This window comes from Protopterus annectens, chromosome 3.part1 (assembly GCF_019279795.1).
Source record: "Protopterus annectens isolate FY-2018-M chromosome 3.part1, PAN1.0, whole genome shotgun sequence".
In the NCBI taxonomy this organism is placed as follows: Eukaryota; Metazoa; Chordata; order Ceratodontiformes; family Protopteridae; genus Protopterus; species Protopterus annectens.
Window position 1 is genome coordinate 356,387,339 of NC_056732.1, and position 17,698 is coordinate 356,405,036.

Consider the following 17,698-nt stretch of genomic DNA (forward strand, 5'->3'; position numbering starts at 1 on the left):
AAAAGTCATTCTATGATCACTGCTGGCAAATCAAAGTGTTATGATTTGTTGGGGGCAGTGTATGTGCTTAGCAGCAAGTTGAAATAACAAGCTGCTACTGTAATCCTTACATTTTTCATTTTTTTCTCAGTAAGAAATTAGTTTACAGAATGGGCTATCCTTTTTGGTGGTATGCAATACATGACTGCAAAGGACAGTTATGGTTGATATGGTTTGTTGACGAGCCAGACAATCGCCCCAGTTTCACAACAAGAGGTGGTATGCCTTTTCAGAAGGTTTGCAATCTATTTAACTAGTGTATATATTGGGTCTATACCACATTGTTGAATCATTATTTAGAAAACACCTCTTCATCGAACAACTATTCAGCAAACAAACTAATCGTCAAATTAATTTTTCAGTAAAAACTTTCTTAGGGAAAACTAACAGTAGTCTGCCCTAGCGAGTGTATATTAAAAAAAAAAACTTAACATCTACATAGGAGGGAGGCTACGCCACTCACAACCCCCAATGTGGGGGGCTGCACCCCTACACCCCCTAACTAAATATACCAACTCAGAGATTGCACTACAGTGGGGAAAAGGGCAAATTCCAGATGGTGGCCAACCATTGTTTTGTCCTAGGTAAGTTTTCACTGAAAACTTAGTTTGATGATTAGTTTGTTCCTTGAATAGTTGTTTGATGAAGAGGCATTCACTAAATAGTGATTTGACAAAGTGATATAGAACCACAAGAAATCCTTCTTCATGGTACACCTCATCACAAAACGTTTCTCATCCAGGAAAAAAGAGGTTATTGTTCCCCTCTACTCATTAGACCCATTACAGAGTACAATGCCACTTTCGGTATGTACCTCACAAGACATCTACAACAACTAGAAAGGCTGCAGAAATACCTCATAAGGAGGATTACCAGCCTCAAACAGATGCCCTATACAGACCATCTCAAAAAACTCCAGCTTTACTCTGTCGATCTCTGCCTAACATACAAAGCTATGTCAAACCCAGAGCTGTTGGACATGCTCCACTTAAAGAAATCCTAATCCCTCTGAGCTACATGCTCTAGGGACCTAAACCTTGTCACCACAATAAACAGAACATGCTGGACATATAGATTCCTGTCCCAGAGACTTCCCATACTCTGGAACAAGCTACCTATCTATATCAAACAAAGCTCCTCATTAGCACTCTTCAAGAAAAATCTTGATGATTGGATGGGAGATAGGAAATTCACCCCGGGGATCACTTCTGTGGCTCTGCTCAACAGGGGCACAGAAAAATAATTTTCTTGGGTGGCAAAAGCCAGGGTACCTTTTTGGCTAGGCTTATACAGGCCCTAGGGCCAATAGCCTATTACCTACCTATGAACCTATATATTCTGTATCAAAATAAGTTGTTAAGAGTACTGTTTTTCATTTATTTATTATTACTATGGGCTGCCTTAATGGAACTGAAATATGGTTTCTTACATAATGCTGACAAATTCCAAAATTTCACAGAGCTTTTGTTGTCCCATTTTGACAGTGTAACTATTTTTTTTTTACCTTGGGGCTATTTCACCATTTCTGGCAAAGTCTGATGAAACTAATATGACTAAATCATTATTAAACCAGAAGTAGGAAAAATCCACTAGCCAAGGCAACATTTATGTTCCTGTGTATGGGGTGGTGTAGTTGTATGTTGTGCTTATTATAATTGTTTTCCCATTTTTCATTGCTGTAGCTCGGGCACAGTGAAGGTTGTGGCTGGGTGCAAGCTGTTAAAAAGTGTAATCAACATACTGTCAGCATTCATTCATTTCAGTGAATACTGACAATGTTTGTTTGGCTGTACCTGTATTTTATTTTATTTTTTTTTTGCTTAAATAATCTCTGGACGTCCAGACATATTTTTAATGTAGCTACTGCTCCAATTGTCTGTTCTGACTCAGCTCTTAGTGAGGTCTAAAAGGTAAGCAAGACCCTTGGCTTGGCACTGGCTTGGCTCTTCTTCAAAAATGCCAGTTTTTCCCACCTTTACCCACAATACCAGGAAAATGCTATATGAGTTACTGCAACAAAAGGAAATAGCAAGCAGCTCCACATGGAATGCACATGCTTAAAACCAGGAACATCTAGAAAATATCTACCTCTCACAATGAACTGGTTCACTGATTATTGCACATAACTTATAGTACTTGGTACTTTCAATGTGTTAAGTAGTACCAATAAGCAGGGAATATATACTTTGGTATTCATTCTGCAGGATTCACATAGCTTGTCACAACCTCCATGAAGCATGACAGTAAACCTGGAATGATGAATATTCCCAAATGGATCCTCACAAGAAAATCACATAACTTTCCATGCTCTAGTACTTTAATAAACAAACTCAGTACCATGTACCAAGCTTTACAGCCTGGAAAAATAAACCTTCCCCCTCCAAGTCCAAGACTATCTTCAAACGTGTTCTGTTGGATTGCTTGACAATGAGTTTGGTTGATATGAGTTTAATCGACCATATGTGATTGACTATCCAGATAGTCGATAGGTGTGCTAGATCAACAATCCCTAGGTAAGGAATTATTCCCTGTCCCTGGGGATTTTATGATCTCAGAGTTAGTATATCATTAGCAGTGGGTGCGGGAGGTGCAGCCCCCCCACACACACACACACACACACATGGGAGGGATGCTATTTATTTTTTTGAAGTAATATTTGCATGGTCAGATAAGCAACTTCAGCACATGCGTAGTAAGAAGGTGACGTTTCCATTTTTGATGTAGAGTGGTTCACCTTCAGGATATTGACATTCATGTTAGTTGACCAACTGAAAGCAAATCCATTAATCATAGCTCTCAATTTACTCATTCTGGAATAATGGAAGGTATACTAGAAACCAAAAACTGGGCTAGACTTAAACAAGGAAAAACCATTAACACTACTTTAGAAATTTTAACTCAGTGGACAGCTGTGTGAAAACTAAAAATTACCTTAGACAACCCAGTAGACTTGTCATCACACCAACATACAGCAAACAGCCTTACAGATTACTTCAACTGTATTATAAAACAACTCAACAAGAAACAAACTAATGCTATCAAATAACCATACCCAAGCAATTACTCAGGTTTCTACTTCTAACTTGCAGGCACAACAGCCGAGAAACTCCTATTAAACAACACCACTTTGCACCCAATGAAGACTATTTTCCGGATCACATGATGAAAAGCACTGCTTCCATTGCCTATCCTCTAAACATAGTGATAGACATGAGAACAGCAATGGACATTTCCCAACATTGTGGAAGCATTTAAACCTTAGTTGTCTGATCAAAAGTGGTGAGACCAACAAATTTGAAAACTACAGACTTATCATTTTAAACCCTTTAAATATATTCATGGACTGCAAGTCCTCCCCGCGGTTGGGTGGGCGTTCGAAAGACATGTGTAAATGGGCGTGCCTTCGTTGAAGGTTGAACATCGAGCTGGCACCTCGGCGTTCATCAAAATCTACTGCCAATCATTAGCGGACCGGAGTTCCACTGTGGCGAACCTTAACCGGGAAAGCTGAAAGACAACAACATACAGCACAGAAAAAAATCAGTTTTCTGCAACCAGATATGCCAGCAAACCTCAATATATTCTAAACCTGGCGCAAAGAAATGATACTAAATGAGAGGATAGATAAGATAATGTTCTTCAACAGCAACAAAAAAGAACCTAACAATGAAGCAAATTACTTCTCCCTAACTGACCCACCACTGAAACCAAAGTCATGCAACACTGAAATTATCCCTTAGTACAGTAACATGTCTTTTGAACAGCACAGTAAACTATAATAACAGTATTCCAATTACAACACCCTAGCCTTTGCAAGCAGAAGGGGGGGCTTGTTTTATTTATTTTGTAAACTTATTTATTTATTAATGATTGGTTGACTGGGAATAATTCTACTGAGCTAAAAGCCCATTTTCAGTGGAGGCCTGGGGAGAAAAGCTCTACTGTTAGTCAATAGAGATACAAAAAAAAAAAAATCAGCTGTACATGGAAATTCTTGGGTGCATATGCAAAACAATTGCAAAATACATATGTACATAAATAGAAAATATAAGTAATTAAGGTTACACATGCATACATCAACAGTATATGGCAGTAGTTAACTATTAGGTTAAAAATGTAGATAGTACAGTGGCTAAAGAAGGTACAGGAAGAGAGGGAGAGACTAGGCTGGATAGGCGGTTGTGAAAGGATGGATGGAAATTAATTTCGGCTATAAGGACAGGCCCAAGTAGAACTGCCATATTGTTTTTATTGTCAAAGTGATTCTGTGGAATTGCTTATAAGACCTTCATCTGATGGCACTACAAACTTATGTAAGTACAAGTAACACTCACTCATAACCTGATTTGCAATAAATCATGTCCTAACTTAACCACGTAATAATCTGGTACATGTCATCAGAGATCTGTGTTACATAAATTCATTCTAATGCAAAAAGCTAACATTAACTTTGGTTATTGGGATACTAACATCTTGATTATCTGTATAATGGAACATGTATACATATACATTCATATAGATATATTGATAGATATATACATGTGCATATATATATATATATATATATATGTGTGTGTGTGTGTGTGTGTGTGTGTGTGTGTGTGTATACACAGACACACACACACACACACACACACACACACACACACACACACACATATATATATATATATATATATATATATATATATATATATATATATATACATACAGATAAATAGACTAGGAGATGAAAACACTGATTAGGCAAACATTTGGAATATTGAATATTTTTAATGGTTGTGCAAGTGATGAAGTATTACTTTGTGCGAGAGCACTGTATGACAGGAATCAAGAATTTGCCCTTTTCCCATTGTTGTGCAATCTTGGAGTTAGTATATATAAATTGCAGGGGCTATGGGGGGAGCAGGGGGCTTACCCCAGCAAAAGTTAGGTTTTATTCTTTTATGTTGTTTTTATTTATTTATTTATTTATTCATTCATTCATTGGTGTTTTTCATTTTGAACTTTTTAGAATATCTGGTGATTCTATGTTGTTTTTCAATTTTATGTATGACACTCATGTATGTATATAGGAGTCTTATTTTTAATTGAAACTTCTTTTGTCAGTCTTAAGTTAGTCCATTGTTAGTGAAATAATCTAACATTACCAGCTTTCCTGTGTGCGAAACCGCAGAACAAAGTGGATTGGGGAATGTGTCCATTCCACACTAAATTGTAGTCTCATTGTTGGTATATATAGCTATCAGAGACTGTGGGGGTGCACCCTTCTTTTCCACGTTTGATAGAAACAGTCATGGTAACACAAAAAGTCCCCCAACATTACAATGAGGCCAGCCAAGGAATGTTGGAGGTAATATGGGTGTAAACAGCAACCTGTTTGTCTGTAGAATGCTTCTTAATCTTTAGATTTTTTACCATACTGAAATAACATTTTTAATTATTGAAATCAGAAAATTATTTACATCAATAATACTTATTGTCAGCAATGAACAGATGCACCCTGGGATTCATTAACAAACATGTACACGTTGTGCTAAGCCTACATGTTGCATTTGTGTATGCACGCCAAGCAGCAGGGGTCACTAAATATGCAAGCTGCTAAGTAACCCTACATGTAAAGCAGCATCTATTCATGGCCAGAGAAGCTGTTAATGGCCATGTTGAGGTACATGTGAACTTGAGCAGAAAGTATATACAACAGGTTGTAAACAAGCATAAGGTTAGTAAGTGAGCATGCACAGATGACACATTGCAAGGCAAGGGCAACTTTAAAAACATAATTAAGTGGCAGGAGCAGGTTAAAGAGGAAGTTTTATCTTTATAACAAGAAATTACTGTACAGACAACAAGACTCATTATAATTAATTATGAGTCCTAATACTGTTACTCACGTGCAGATAGGGACACATTTATGTGGATTAAAAAATATTGTTGACAAAAGCAGATGAAAGGGACACTTCCAAAGTGTACTGCATTGAAGGAATTTCTTACACATGTAGTGAGAAGGAAGGTGGCATAAGAATTGACTATAAGAATTGAGAGTGCATTGGAAATGAAGCAGAGACAAGATTTCAGAGATGAACAGTAATAAAACCAGTAACTTAATATGGGATTATAATGGAATCATTATATTTGTGAAATAGGACAGAACAAAAAATCTGGAAATATTCTACTTTTTCAGAATTTGTTGGACTTGTGGGGGACTCTAAAGCATATGCCCTACTTCATGTCATTAATGTTCAGAAAAGTGCTTTGGGGAATGGAAGTGGAGGGAGAAAGTTAGCTGTGAGTAAATATTTTTTTCTTTTAAGTAGTACCAATTTTGTGGCATGTGGTTTTCTTTACATGCTATAAAGTATTTTTTTTTCAGTTATTTGTAAGTGTAATGGGGATTGTAAACAGGTGCTGCTGTCATTTTTTTTCCTTTTCTTTTCTTTCTCCCTTCTTCTCTCTTTCTTCTTGTTCAGTTTTAAGAAATGTAGGCACTACAATATAAAAAAGCCTAGTTAAAAAGCACGGTAAAATAAAAATTACCAAGATTTTCATATTCTTGCATGGGGGAATGACTGGATTAAAGACCTTGGAATTATTTAGTAACAGAGTATTTTACAAAAGAGCAAGTAAGTGAAAAAGAACATTGAATATTATGAGGCTTTTTCTACCAAGTACATGCATACTCAGTAACAATTCTGCAGCTTTTCTTCATGTTTCCATGGAAACAATCTGATAGAGAGAAACTAGCTGCATGGTCTCCATGTCTCCATGGAGATAATCCAATAAATAGAAACTGTCTACAGTCTGGTGGAGAGTAATTGGTTGGGGGGAAGAAAACAGAAAGAAGCTAGGAGATAATGCTCTCTGAAATCATTCAGGGGCTTTTCTAAGGTAGTTAATGTTCTCTAAAAACATTCAGGGGGTTTCTCAGCTGGGAGAGCTATAAAGATAAGACAAAACAAATCAGCACTTAGTAGAAACACAGGCTGCACCATGCGACTTAGCACGGATAACATTTATTTTAGGTTAACTCAAGTCTATGAATATGGTTGTCAGTTTGGGACTTTTGTTCCTATTAGGAGGGTAAAACTTCAATATCTGAATATGTGCATAGTTTTCTGTATTACTATTAATGTAATAGATTTTAAGGGGTATCAGGGGTGTGTTTATTTTTTTGTTTGAGGGCTTCCACTAAAACAAAAAAGTTTTATAAGATGTGACATAGGCTCAAATGGGTATGACAAAAAACAACTGTATAAAAGTTCAACCTGCCAAACAGTGTTTGCATGTAACACAAAAGATGAAACTAGACATTTAACAAAAAAGGTGTTATACATAAAAGGTGGAAATAATAACTTTTTAATACAGTGATGCTTTCTTTAATGTCTTTAAATATAAATGGCCTCACAGATAAATACATGCAAGAAAGAGTAGTGAACTATATTAGAAATGTACAGTGCAAATAGTTATGTTACAAGAGACACACTTAGAAAGAACTGAACATGTGAATTTGATAAAGAAAGGTTTTCATGATGGTTATTCAGTGGAATATATGGGACAAAGGAAAAGATGAGTACTTATATTAATTGCAATGGGAGCTCCAATAGTGACAGAAGAAGATAAAAAAGATAATAATGGCAGATTTGTAGTGTAAAGGGCTACTGGCAAGGGATGAGGATTACATTGGCATGTATTTACATTCCACCTAAAAGTGCAGTAATGGAGCTTAACATTTTCTGGGAGAAATAATCAGTTTTCCACAAGGAATATTACTTATAGGTGGGTACTGAAATTTGATTTGCAGCAATGAAGATGTGTCTGGGAGTACAGAAGGGAAAATACAACAAAGGAGGGTATATTTTTGAAGAAATTTAGGAAAATATTTGGCATGGAAGATGTGAATTCAGTAATAGGAGTTTGGAGTGAATTTACATATTATTCCCCAAGATATAAAACCTAGGCTAGGGTAGACAGCATTTACATTTCACAGGAACATGTGCATTTAACTGAAGGTCTTGATACTCACCCAATAACTATTTCAGATCATGCACTAATAGTATCTAAAATAAAAGCACAGGGTAATGAAATAAAAATGAGACATTGGCATTTTCCCACCTATCTGTTTAAAAGAGAGGAATTTAGGGAATGGGTAGTGGATATTATTCAGGAGTTGCTACACAGGATAGAAATTTCTTCTGAAAATATAGGGAGTAGGATAAAATTAAGGTGGAGTTTAAAGATAGGGTGGAAATAAAAGAAAGGGAGCTATGGTTAAGAAGTAGCAAGAATTATTTAGAGATGCTGACAAATGTTAAAGTATTGCAGAATAGGGGGAATTTCACAGAACAAAAAGAAGATCAACTGCAGAATGTCAGACAGAAAATAAGGGATTACCTCAATAATATGCATGAACTAAGAAAAATTGCTGTTAAGCAACAATTAATGACTCTAAAACAATGGTAAAAGTGGTAAATTATGTACCTACACATGACCTGGTTCAGGATTACCCATATTTATGGGGACATGATAAAATGAAGTGTTTAGGAGTATTGATTAAAAATTATTCTAGTATGGCAGCTAAGGAGATGTGGGGAGAAACTAAACAAAAGATAATACAAAAACTGAAAAAAAATTGAAGATTTGTTATATGAATATGCATAGCAAGATACACACTGTTAAATGTTTTTAGTCCTTTAGTCTTATACACAGGTCAGACATATTTTATCAACCAAAGGAAAAGTTGTAGGTAGCAATTAATAAAGAGATGAAGGACTTTATTTGGGAGGGGAAGGTGGCAAGAGTCAAGTGGGATAAGCTGATTCTTCCAGTAGGATAGGGCGGATTGGGATTTCCCAATTTGAAGGGGTATTTCAGAGCTACACAGTTAACTCCTACACATAGCACAAGCAGAAAACTATAATTCAAATTGGGTAGGGATGATGATGAAACAAGGGGAAGATCTATAAATAAGGAGAGACTGGAAATTTGGATCCAGGCTTTGAAGGAGAATAACATTAATCATATAGAATATTATATCTATAAAGTAGCAGAAAGTATTCTAAGAACTAAACCAACAAGGGAATGGAAAATGGACATTCTACCAATAGGGATGACTGCAATTAGGGATGCAGACAATAGACAAGAGGGGGCTAGAATTTATTGGAGAAAACTGGCAAAGGAACCAAGGTATTGGGAACAGATAACTAGAGAGGGAAATATGATAGAATGGAAAGATGCCAATAATTTATTTGGACTGAAGGTTAGAGATTGCCTTCCCTATCAGGGATTGATATCAGAGTATAGACAAACAGAAAGAAATAGGGGAGTTCTCAAAGAAAGACCAGCACTGGTAGAGTTTTTAATAGAGTCTAGAACAGAAGCTTTATTAAAAAGGAATTAGTAGAGCATATAAAATATTGCATGATAACTATAAGAATCAATCAGTGGAGATTAGAAGGGATTGGGAAGAAAGGCTGGATAAACAATTCACAAAGAAACAATAGGAGGATATATGTATGTCTCCCAAATATGCAAAAATATCTAGAAGATTTAGGATTTTTGCTTGGAAATGTTTACATAGATATTTTTATACCCCAAGTAGACTTCAGAGAATTTTTCCTCAGGCAGATAGCAAATGTTGGAGGTGTGAATGGGGAAGAAAGAGGTAACTGAAAACATGTTTTCTTGGAGTGTGGTGAGTTGCCAGACATTAAGGATTCCCTGTGGGATGCACTGTTGGAGATGCTGGGTGGGCAGATTGGCCTGATGTGGGAGATGATTTTTCTGAGTTATGATACAGAATCGGAATTGCCTAGACACAGTAAGGCCTTGCTGTGTCTAATGATAGTGGCTGCCAGAAAAGCAATTACTAGAAAATGGAAATCAAAATCTAAACCAACTATACTGGAAGTAGTGACTATAGTAGCAGAGATAAAACAACTGGAATTGAGATCTTTAGAAAAGTGTAGGAGCAAACTACATAGGAAAAAAATGGGAATTGTAGGAACAATACATACAACAGAGGAATGAGGTTTAAAAGGCGGCAGGACTTAAATGAGCTATGTAATGTTTGATTGAGAATGATTTGGTAAATTATAAGTAATGCAATGTTTGCAACTGGGAGTATGTCAGTATGGTTTGTGATGTAAAATGCTTGCAATTAGGATTGTGTCGGTGTGGTTTGTTTTCATTTATAACTTGCAACATAAACACCAGCATAACCCCCAAAAATTTTGGAATATCATAAATGCCATTTTCCACCCAACACATTCCATTACCCCTTCCCCCAACTTACCACACTCCCCTACCACCGTTGCAGAAGAATTCAATAAATACTTCACTGAAACTGTGCTATCTCTAATTAAAAGCAAACACAGAACCATCACTAGCCTCTGAACCTCTCAGTATTAAGTCCAACTCCTTCTCCTTTCAGCCTGTTCCCACAGCTACCTTTAAGAAAGTACTGAAAAAGCTTAAACCCTCTTCAATAGCAGCTGACAAGTTACCAGTCGAATATTTAAAACTATCAGCTGAAGCCAAATCTTATCCAGTGTCAATCCTTATTAATAGATCCATAGCAGAACAACATGTCACAGCAATATGGCAAATCATACACATTATCCCCTTACACAAAGGCAGAAATTCCACAGAGCTGACCAACTACAGACCGATCGCTATTTTCTCTCCAGTATCTAAACTCCTCGAAAGATGTATCCGTTCCCAGTTGATCCATTATCTTACCTTTAACAACATGTTAGCAACATGTCAACATGGTTTCAGGCCCCACCATAGTACCACAACTGCACTTCTCAGTTTCACCAATACCATCAACCAACTCAGAAATAATAGTAAAATAGTTTCTGCTGTCTTTGTAGACATGCCCAAGACCTTTGATACGATCTCCCACCCCAAAGTATTAAATACACTCTCCAAATTGAACCTCAGCCCCTCTGTACTTCACTGGTTCTGAAGCTATCTACAGGACGATCAACAATCTGTAAAATGGCTAAATGTCCTATTCCCCCTATTTCCATCACACTAGGAGTGCCTCAAGGCTCAGTTCTTGGGCCACTAGTCTTCACTATTTTTACAAACAACTTCCATAGTGCTACCCCACTGGCTTCAATTATCTAATATGCACATGACACAACACTTATATGTGCTGTTAATAACCTGCAACACCTCCATGATATAACCCAAAAATCATTCTCAGATACTGAGCTATGACTTTCTAACCATCAGCTCATACTCAACCCCAATAAAACAAAACTCATGATCTTCCAATCCACAAGACCCCCCAGCCACTTCTACATTACAGCTAGGAATAATACTAAAATTAATGCCAATTCACAAACAAAACTACTAGGTGAAATAATAGATAACAACCTAAGATTTGACCTACATATAGCACAAGCAATTAAGAAAGTTCACAAAAAAATGGGTACTTTTTACAGAAATAAAAATTATCTAGCTAACACCTCTAGGTTGCCATTGCTAGAACCCATCTTATATCAACACTTCTGTATGCTTCCCCAATTCTCACCAACCTTAAAAAAACAGATTTAATTAAACTTGAAACATGCTATAATAAAATAGCTAGATTTGCAACTGACTGCCCACATCATACCCACCACTGCCACTCCTTAAAAAAACTCTCCTGGTTAGAACTCTCACTAATTCTATCCTATAAACAATTAACCTTAGCACACAAACAAATATATCAACCTGAAAAAACCCTGCCCTTCTAAATATTCTCCAGCCCCATACCACAAATTGAAGACATCTCTCAATAAATCTCTATTACAAGTGTCCAAATCCACTAATACAACAGGGGTCTCCCTAATTTCTCATCATGTAGCAACAAGGTGGAATTCACTACCTCAAAGCATCAGAACCAACACAAATACCAACCAATTCAAAAAGATTCTTAAAAATGATCTTGGTGACACCTGGCTTTGCTCCTGCACTACTCCAGGCTAACTACTTTTAATAGTTCTCGTGATACTTTTTCTTCTTCCCTGACCACCCCATAATCTATGCTCTCTCTCATGTCTAGATGACCTCTAACCTCATCCTTTTCTATTCAGTTTCCCCCCTACAAACCCCTCCTCAGTTTACTTTGAGAAACTACAATGTCTACACTACAATAAGGTATTATATCAGATGATTGTATAATACAAATGTCAGCTATAATAGCATAGAATGTAACTTCTGGTGCACTGTATGTCTTGTATGTGTGTGTATATATATATATATATATATATATATATATATATATATATATATATATATATGGATCTACCCGACAACACCGACGCACCACAACACCGACAACGGAATCACCGACACCACATAACCGAAAGTTCACAAACACGAAACCGTACATGCCCGACACACCACAATCCCGACAATCAACAAACAAAACAAATCCCCTGTCCAAAAAGCACACAGACACAACACAAGCACACCACAATCCTTACAAACCCACACTAACCTGACATACACAACTATCTACAACCTCAACCCAATCCCTAACCCTAAGGTCCGTCACTATCGCACACTCACCTAACCCGCGCCCTAACACTAACTCACTTAACCCGCCCATAACCCGTAAGACTGTCACTATCGCACACTCACCTGACCCGTGCCCAAACCCTAACTCACTTAACCCGCCCCTAACCCTAAAGACTGTCACTATCGCACACTCACCTGACCCGCGCCCTAACCCTAACTCACTTAACCCACCCCTATCCCTAGAGTCCATCAATTTTGCACACTTACCTTACTCGCACCCTAACCTTAACGTCCGTCACTACCGCATACTTACACAGCCTTTTCACATGTTGGTGTTCTCAGCGTCGGGGTTTTCATCCGTCGGTCATCCCGGTTTTCGATTTTCTGGTGTCGGTCTTCTCATCATCGGCATTATCAGCTTTCGTCAATGTCAGGTAGACCCATATATATATATATATATATATATATATATATATATATATATATATTTTTTTTTAATATAATTTCTTGTATAAGTTTTGTATAATTTCTTGTATAAGTTTTTGTATAATCTCTGTGTGTGTAGCTTTTCTCCCCAGGCCTTTGCTGAAAATGGGTCTTATCCCAGTCGGACTTTCCTGGTAAACAAATGTAAAATAAATAAATAAATACATATAAATGCATGATTGCCTATGTAGTAAGTGATTGTTTAATACAAATGTTTCTTATTTAAAAAAAGGCAGGAATTAAATAATTTATGTAATCTTGCTTAGGTTATATGATATGTAGCAATATATGTGAAGTATAACATTTATATTAACATAGTTTGATTAATTTTATATGAATGTAAATTTGCCTATGTCACAAGTGATAATTCAATAAAGGTGTTTGGAAAAAAAAAAGATTTACATTCACACACACACTGATACAGGTGAGCGATTGCTGGATTGAAACTACCTACCTATAGAGTACACTGCATCATCCACAAGTTCCATAGGTGAAGTCTAACTGCAAGGTTGGGATTCTGCATATTTTAAAGGATGACATCAGCAGTGTGCTTCAAGATTAAAAGGGATGAAACTGATGGGGATCCTCTTCTGCTGTAACTGTTCTGCCTGAGTAGAAATGCATAAATCACATCTGTGGATAAAGCCCTTCCTATCTAGCAATGCAGAGATGCATGCACACAGACACACACACACACACACACACACACACACACACACACACACACACACACACACACACACGCACACACACACACGCTCTCTCTCTCTCTCACTCTCTCTAGTCAGTCACACACAGTGGGATTAGAACCTACCTATATAATTACACAATCTAGAACACACAGTATTAACTGCAAGCAGAAGTGGAAAAATTAGAATACAACAGTGAGCTAAAGCACATTTGAAAGGATAACCTCATCAGTGTGATGTAGGGAAGATATATTGGCTAAAACTGGAAGAAAACCAAGATTGTTGGTGCAATAGTGCTCAAATAAACCACTATAAAACCAAAGAACAGCACTAAATGTTGTGAGTCCTCAGCAATAATTTTATTACAAATAGTTAAGCACTTGCGTCAATGCCAGTTGACTTCCTCAGGACACTTAAAAACTAAAAGAATATTATTTAAATAATATAAACTCAGTAATGATTGGTTCATTCTCCCACCAATAATTTAACAAGAATGCCCCTAATTCATGATATACAACACAGCTCATGAATATTGAGTATAAGTTAATTAAAAACACAGTTTAAAAACACATAGCTAATACATTGTTGCAGTACATTTGTATTCAACAGTTTGTTCATCACAGTAAGAAATTCAGCCAGCCTATTCATTATTAAATATGTATCTTAAAAAACCTTAAGAAACTAGTTGATATATATATATATATATATATATATATATATATATATATATAGTGTGTATATATCTGTAAACTTTTTATACAAATGTTTAAACCTGTCCTGCTTTTTCTCTTAATATTGGCAGGATAGTTAAATGGTAATTTAAACCCGGAAAGAAGTTTGCAGCTAGCCTTAATTGCCATAGTAGTTCTTTTTTACTAAGAACATTTTGCCAATCTCCGCCCCTAGCTTCAATGTGAACAATGTCAAGAATAACAAATTTAAAACCACAAAAGTCAGCACATTGTAAACTGTGTTTATATAGGGCGTTGGTTTCCTTCTTATTTTTTATGTTGTACAGATGTTCATAAATCCTGGTTTTAAATAACCTCTCAGTTTTTCCAACATAAAATGATGTACAGGTGTTACACCTAGCAATATATACCAACTTACTTGAAAATCAGTTACCCCTTCTCAAAAACACAGTATTTTTATTTTGATTGTCTAGGGAAATGGAGCTATCCTGTAAAATATAGGAACAATAGGAGCATCTATCACAGGGCCTGCTCCCATTACAATTCCCCTGTTCACTTAGGTTCATAGGTTCATAGGTTCATACTAGGCTATCTGCCCTGAGGCAATTATAAGCCTAGCCTGATTCTGTATGGCTTACGCCACCCCTTGATTTGAGTATACTGTGCCCTTTTTAAGGTTTAATTTACTGTGCCTCTGTCTAATAGTGACACGGGAGTAATCCCTGGGACAAACCTACGATCCCCCATCCACCTATCGAGATTCTTCTTGAAGAGATTCAGTGAGGTGCTCTGCCTCACATGAACTGGAATTCTATTCCAGAGCGAAGGGAGCCTCTGGGTTATGAACCTGTCCCTCCAGCAAGTTCTATTTATTTCTGTGCTGAGGTTCAAGTCCCTCGAGCATGTGGCTCTAAGGGATTTAGATTTACTGAGGTGGAGCATGTCCATTAATTCTGGATTTGACATAGCTTTGTATGTCAGGCATAGATCGCCTCAAGTAGGCGGTATGCAACTCAGTAGAGCTGGAGTTTTTTAACTGAGCAGCATATGGCATCTGTTTGAGACCCTTGATCCTCTTGGTGAGATACTTTTGGGGTCTTTCTAATTGCTGCAGGTGTCGGGTAAGGTACATCCCAAAAGGGGCATTGTATTCTATGATGGGCCTGATGAGGGATGAATAAAGGGGCACGATTACCTCTCTTGATCTAGATGTGAAACCCTTCGTGATGAGGTGGGCTATGTAGAAGGTCTTTCTAACCACTTTGGCAATGTGGTTTTCAAAGGAGAGATTGCTATCAACTTGGGTCCCCAGGTCCCTAATAACTTTCTCTGTACTTAATGGGTTTCCGCCTGTGTGGTAATTTGTGGGCACATTGTTTTTGCCAAAGGGTATGACTATACATTTTTTGGCATTTAGCTTTAAACCATGGCACTGGCACCAGTTATCTGTCTCTGTGAGACCATTTTGAAGGATGTTTGTGTCAGCTGGAGAGTTGATTATGGCGCCCAGTTTGCAGTCGTCTGCGAACTTGGTTTGCCATAGTCCTCCCAAGTTTGCCTGTACCTCGGAAAAGTATATACCGAACAAGAGTGGTCCCAGGATGAGTGGGGTACAAGGTACATCCCGCTGTTGGGCAAAGGACTTAATAAAAACAACTTTGATTGTTAGTTCTCCTTTCCAGGACTGACTTTAAATTAGGTCCTATTTTAGTTGAAAATATAGGTTTTTCACCCACTACCTGGAAGACGTCAGGGTTAGTTTTAAAAATACTCCAATTTTTATAAAGTATTTCTTTAACTCCGTGATACAAGGGACTATATTGGACAACACATGCCTGTTCAAAGTCAATTTTGTTCTCCCTTTTGGAATCTACTTCAGAATAATTGTTTTTATTAAGTCCTTTGCCCAACAGCGGGATGTACCTTGTACCCCACTCATCTAGTACTCCTTTTAAAATTGTATCAATAAATTCACCAGGGTATCCTCTTTCTAGGAACATGTCCTTTAAATACATAAATTCATGGATTACATCCTTTTTCAAGGATGTCATCCTGGCTACCCTGATAGCCTGACCTTTGATAATACTTTTCTTTTGGAGTATAGGGTGGTGTTTATTGAAGTGCAAGTAGCTGTTGCAAAAAGTTTTTTTTACGATAAATTCTAGAAATAAATTTCTCATGGTCCTTTAATATTGTGGTGTCCAGATAGTTAATTTCTTGTTCATGGTAATCAAAGGTGAATTTCAAAAAATTTGTAGTCCCATTTAGGTATTGGATGAATAATGAAATAGATTCAGAGGCTCCTTTCCATAAAATAAAAATATCATCCAAAGACCTACTGTAAAAAAGAACATTAAAAAGAACTCACTTTTGAAAACATATTCTCTTTCCCATCCTAGCAAGACTAAATTTGCATAAACAGGGACACAAGCGGCTCCCATTGCCACCCCCTTCACCTGCTGAAAATATTCCCCCTCAAAATAAATATAGTTATTTTCCAAAATGAGACCCATCAGTTCGCATATTAAATTAATCTCATCAGAGGGTAAATGAGAACAGGTGAAGAGTACTTCTTCAAAAAAGGCTAAACCTTCCTGTTTAGGAATACAGGAAAACAAATCCTGAACATCTATAGTAAGGAAAATACTGTTAGGACACCACAAGTCACTTTTTAATTGACCAAGAAAGTCCCAAGAATCCTTTACCAAGTGTGAGGACTGCTCTACAACATGCTTTACTTTTTTATCAACATATACAGCCAAATTATGTATTTTGGAACCTCCAGCTGCCACAATTAGCCTAAAAGGTGGTACTTCAACATTCTTGTGTACTTTCGGAATACCGAAAATAACAGGAATTTTAGGATGTATGTTCAAGAGGAAATCATAGTCTTCTTTAGAAATCCTCTGGTCCATAACATATTCATATAGAAAACTGTCCACTCTTTGATAAGAAATATGTATTTCATTCCTAGAACACTGAGAATAATTTTCAACATTAAACAAAATGGACTGCATAGTGTTAGCATAATCCTCTGAATTGTATAATATAATACCACCACCTTTGTCAGGTGTCATAATACGTATACTCTTGTCCTTTCTTAAGTCTTTTAATAAGCATCTTTCCTTATTGTTAAGGTTAGAGAATACCCTTCTTCTCTCTCCCCACATTTTGTACATATCTTCCTTAACAACTTTTTCAAAGGTAGTTATAAGCGGATGGAGAGGAGGATTAAAAACACTACTCTTTCTAAACATTTTAGTAGAATTATTAATAGACTTA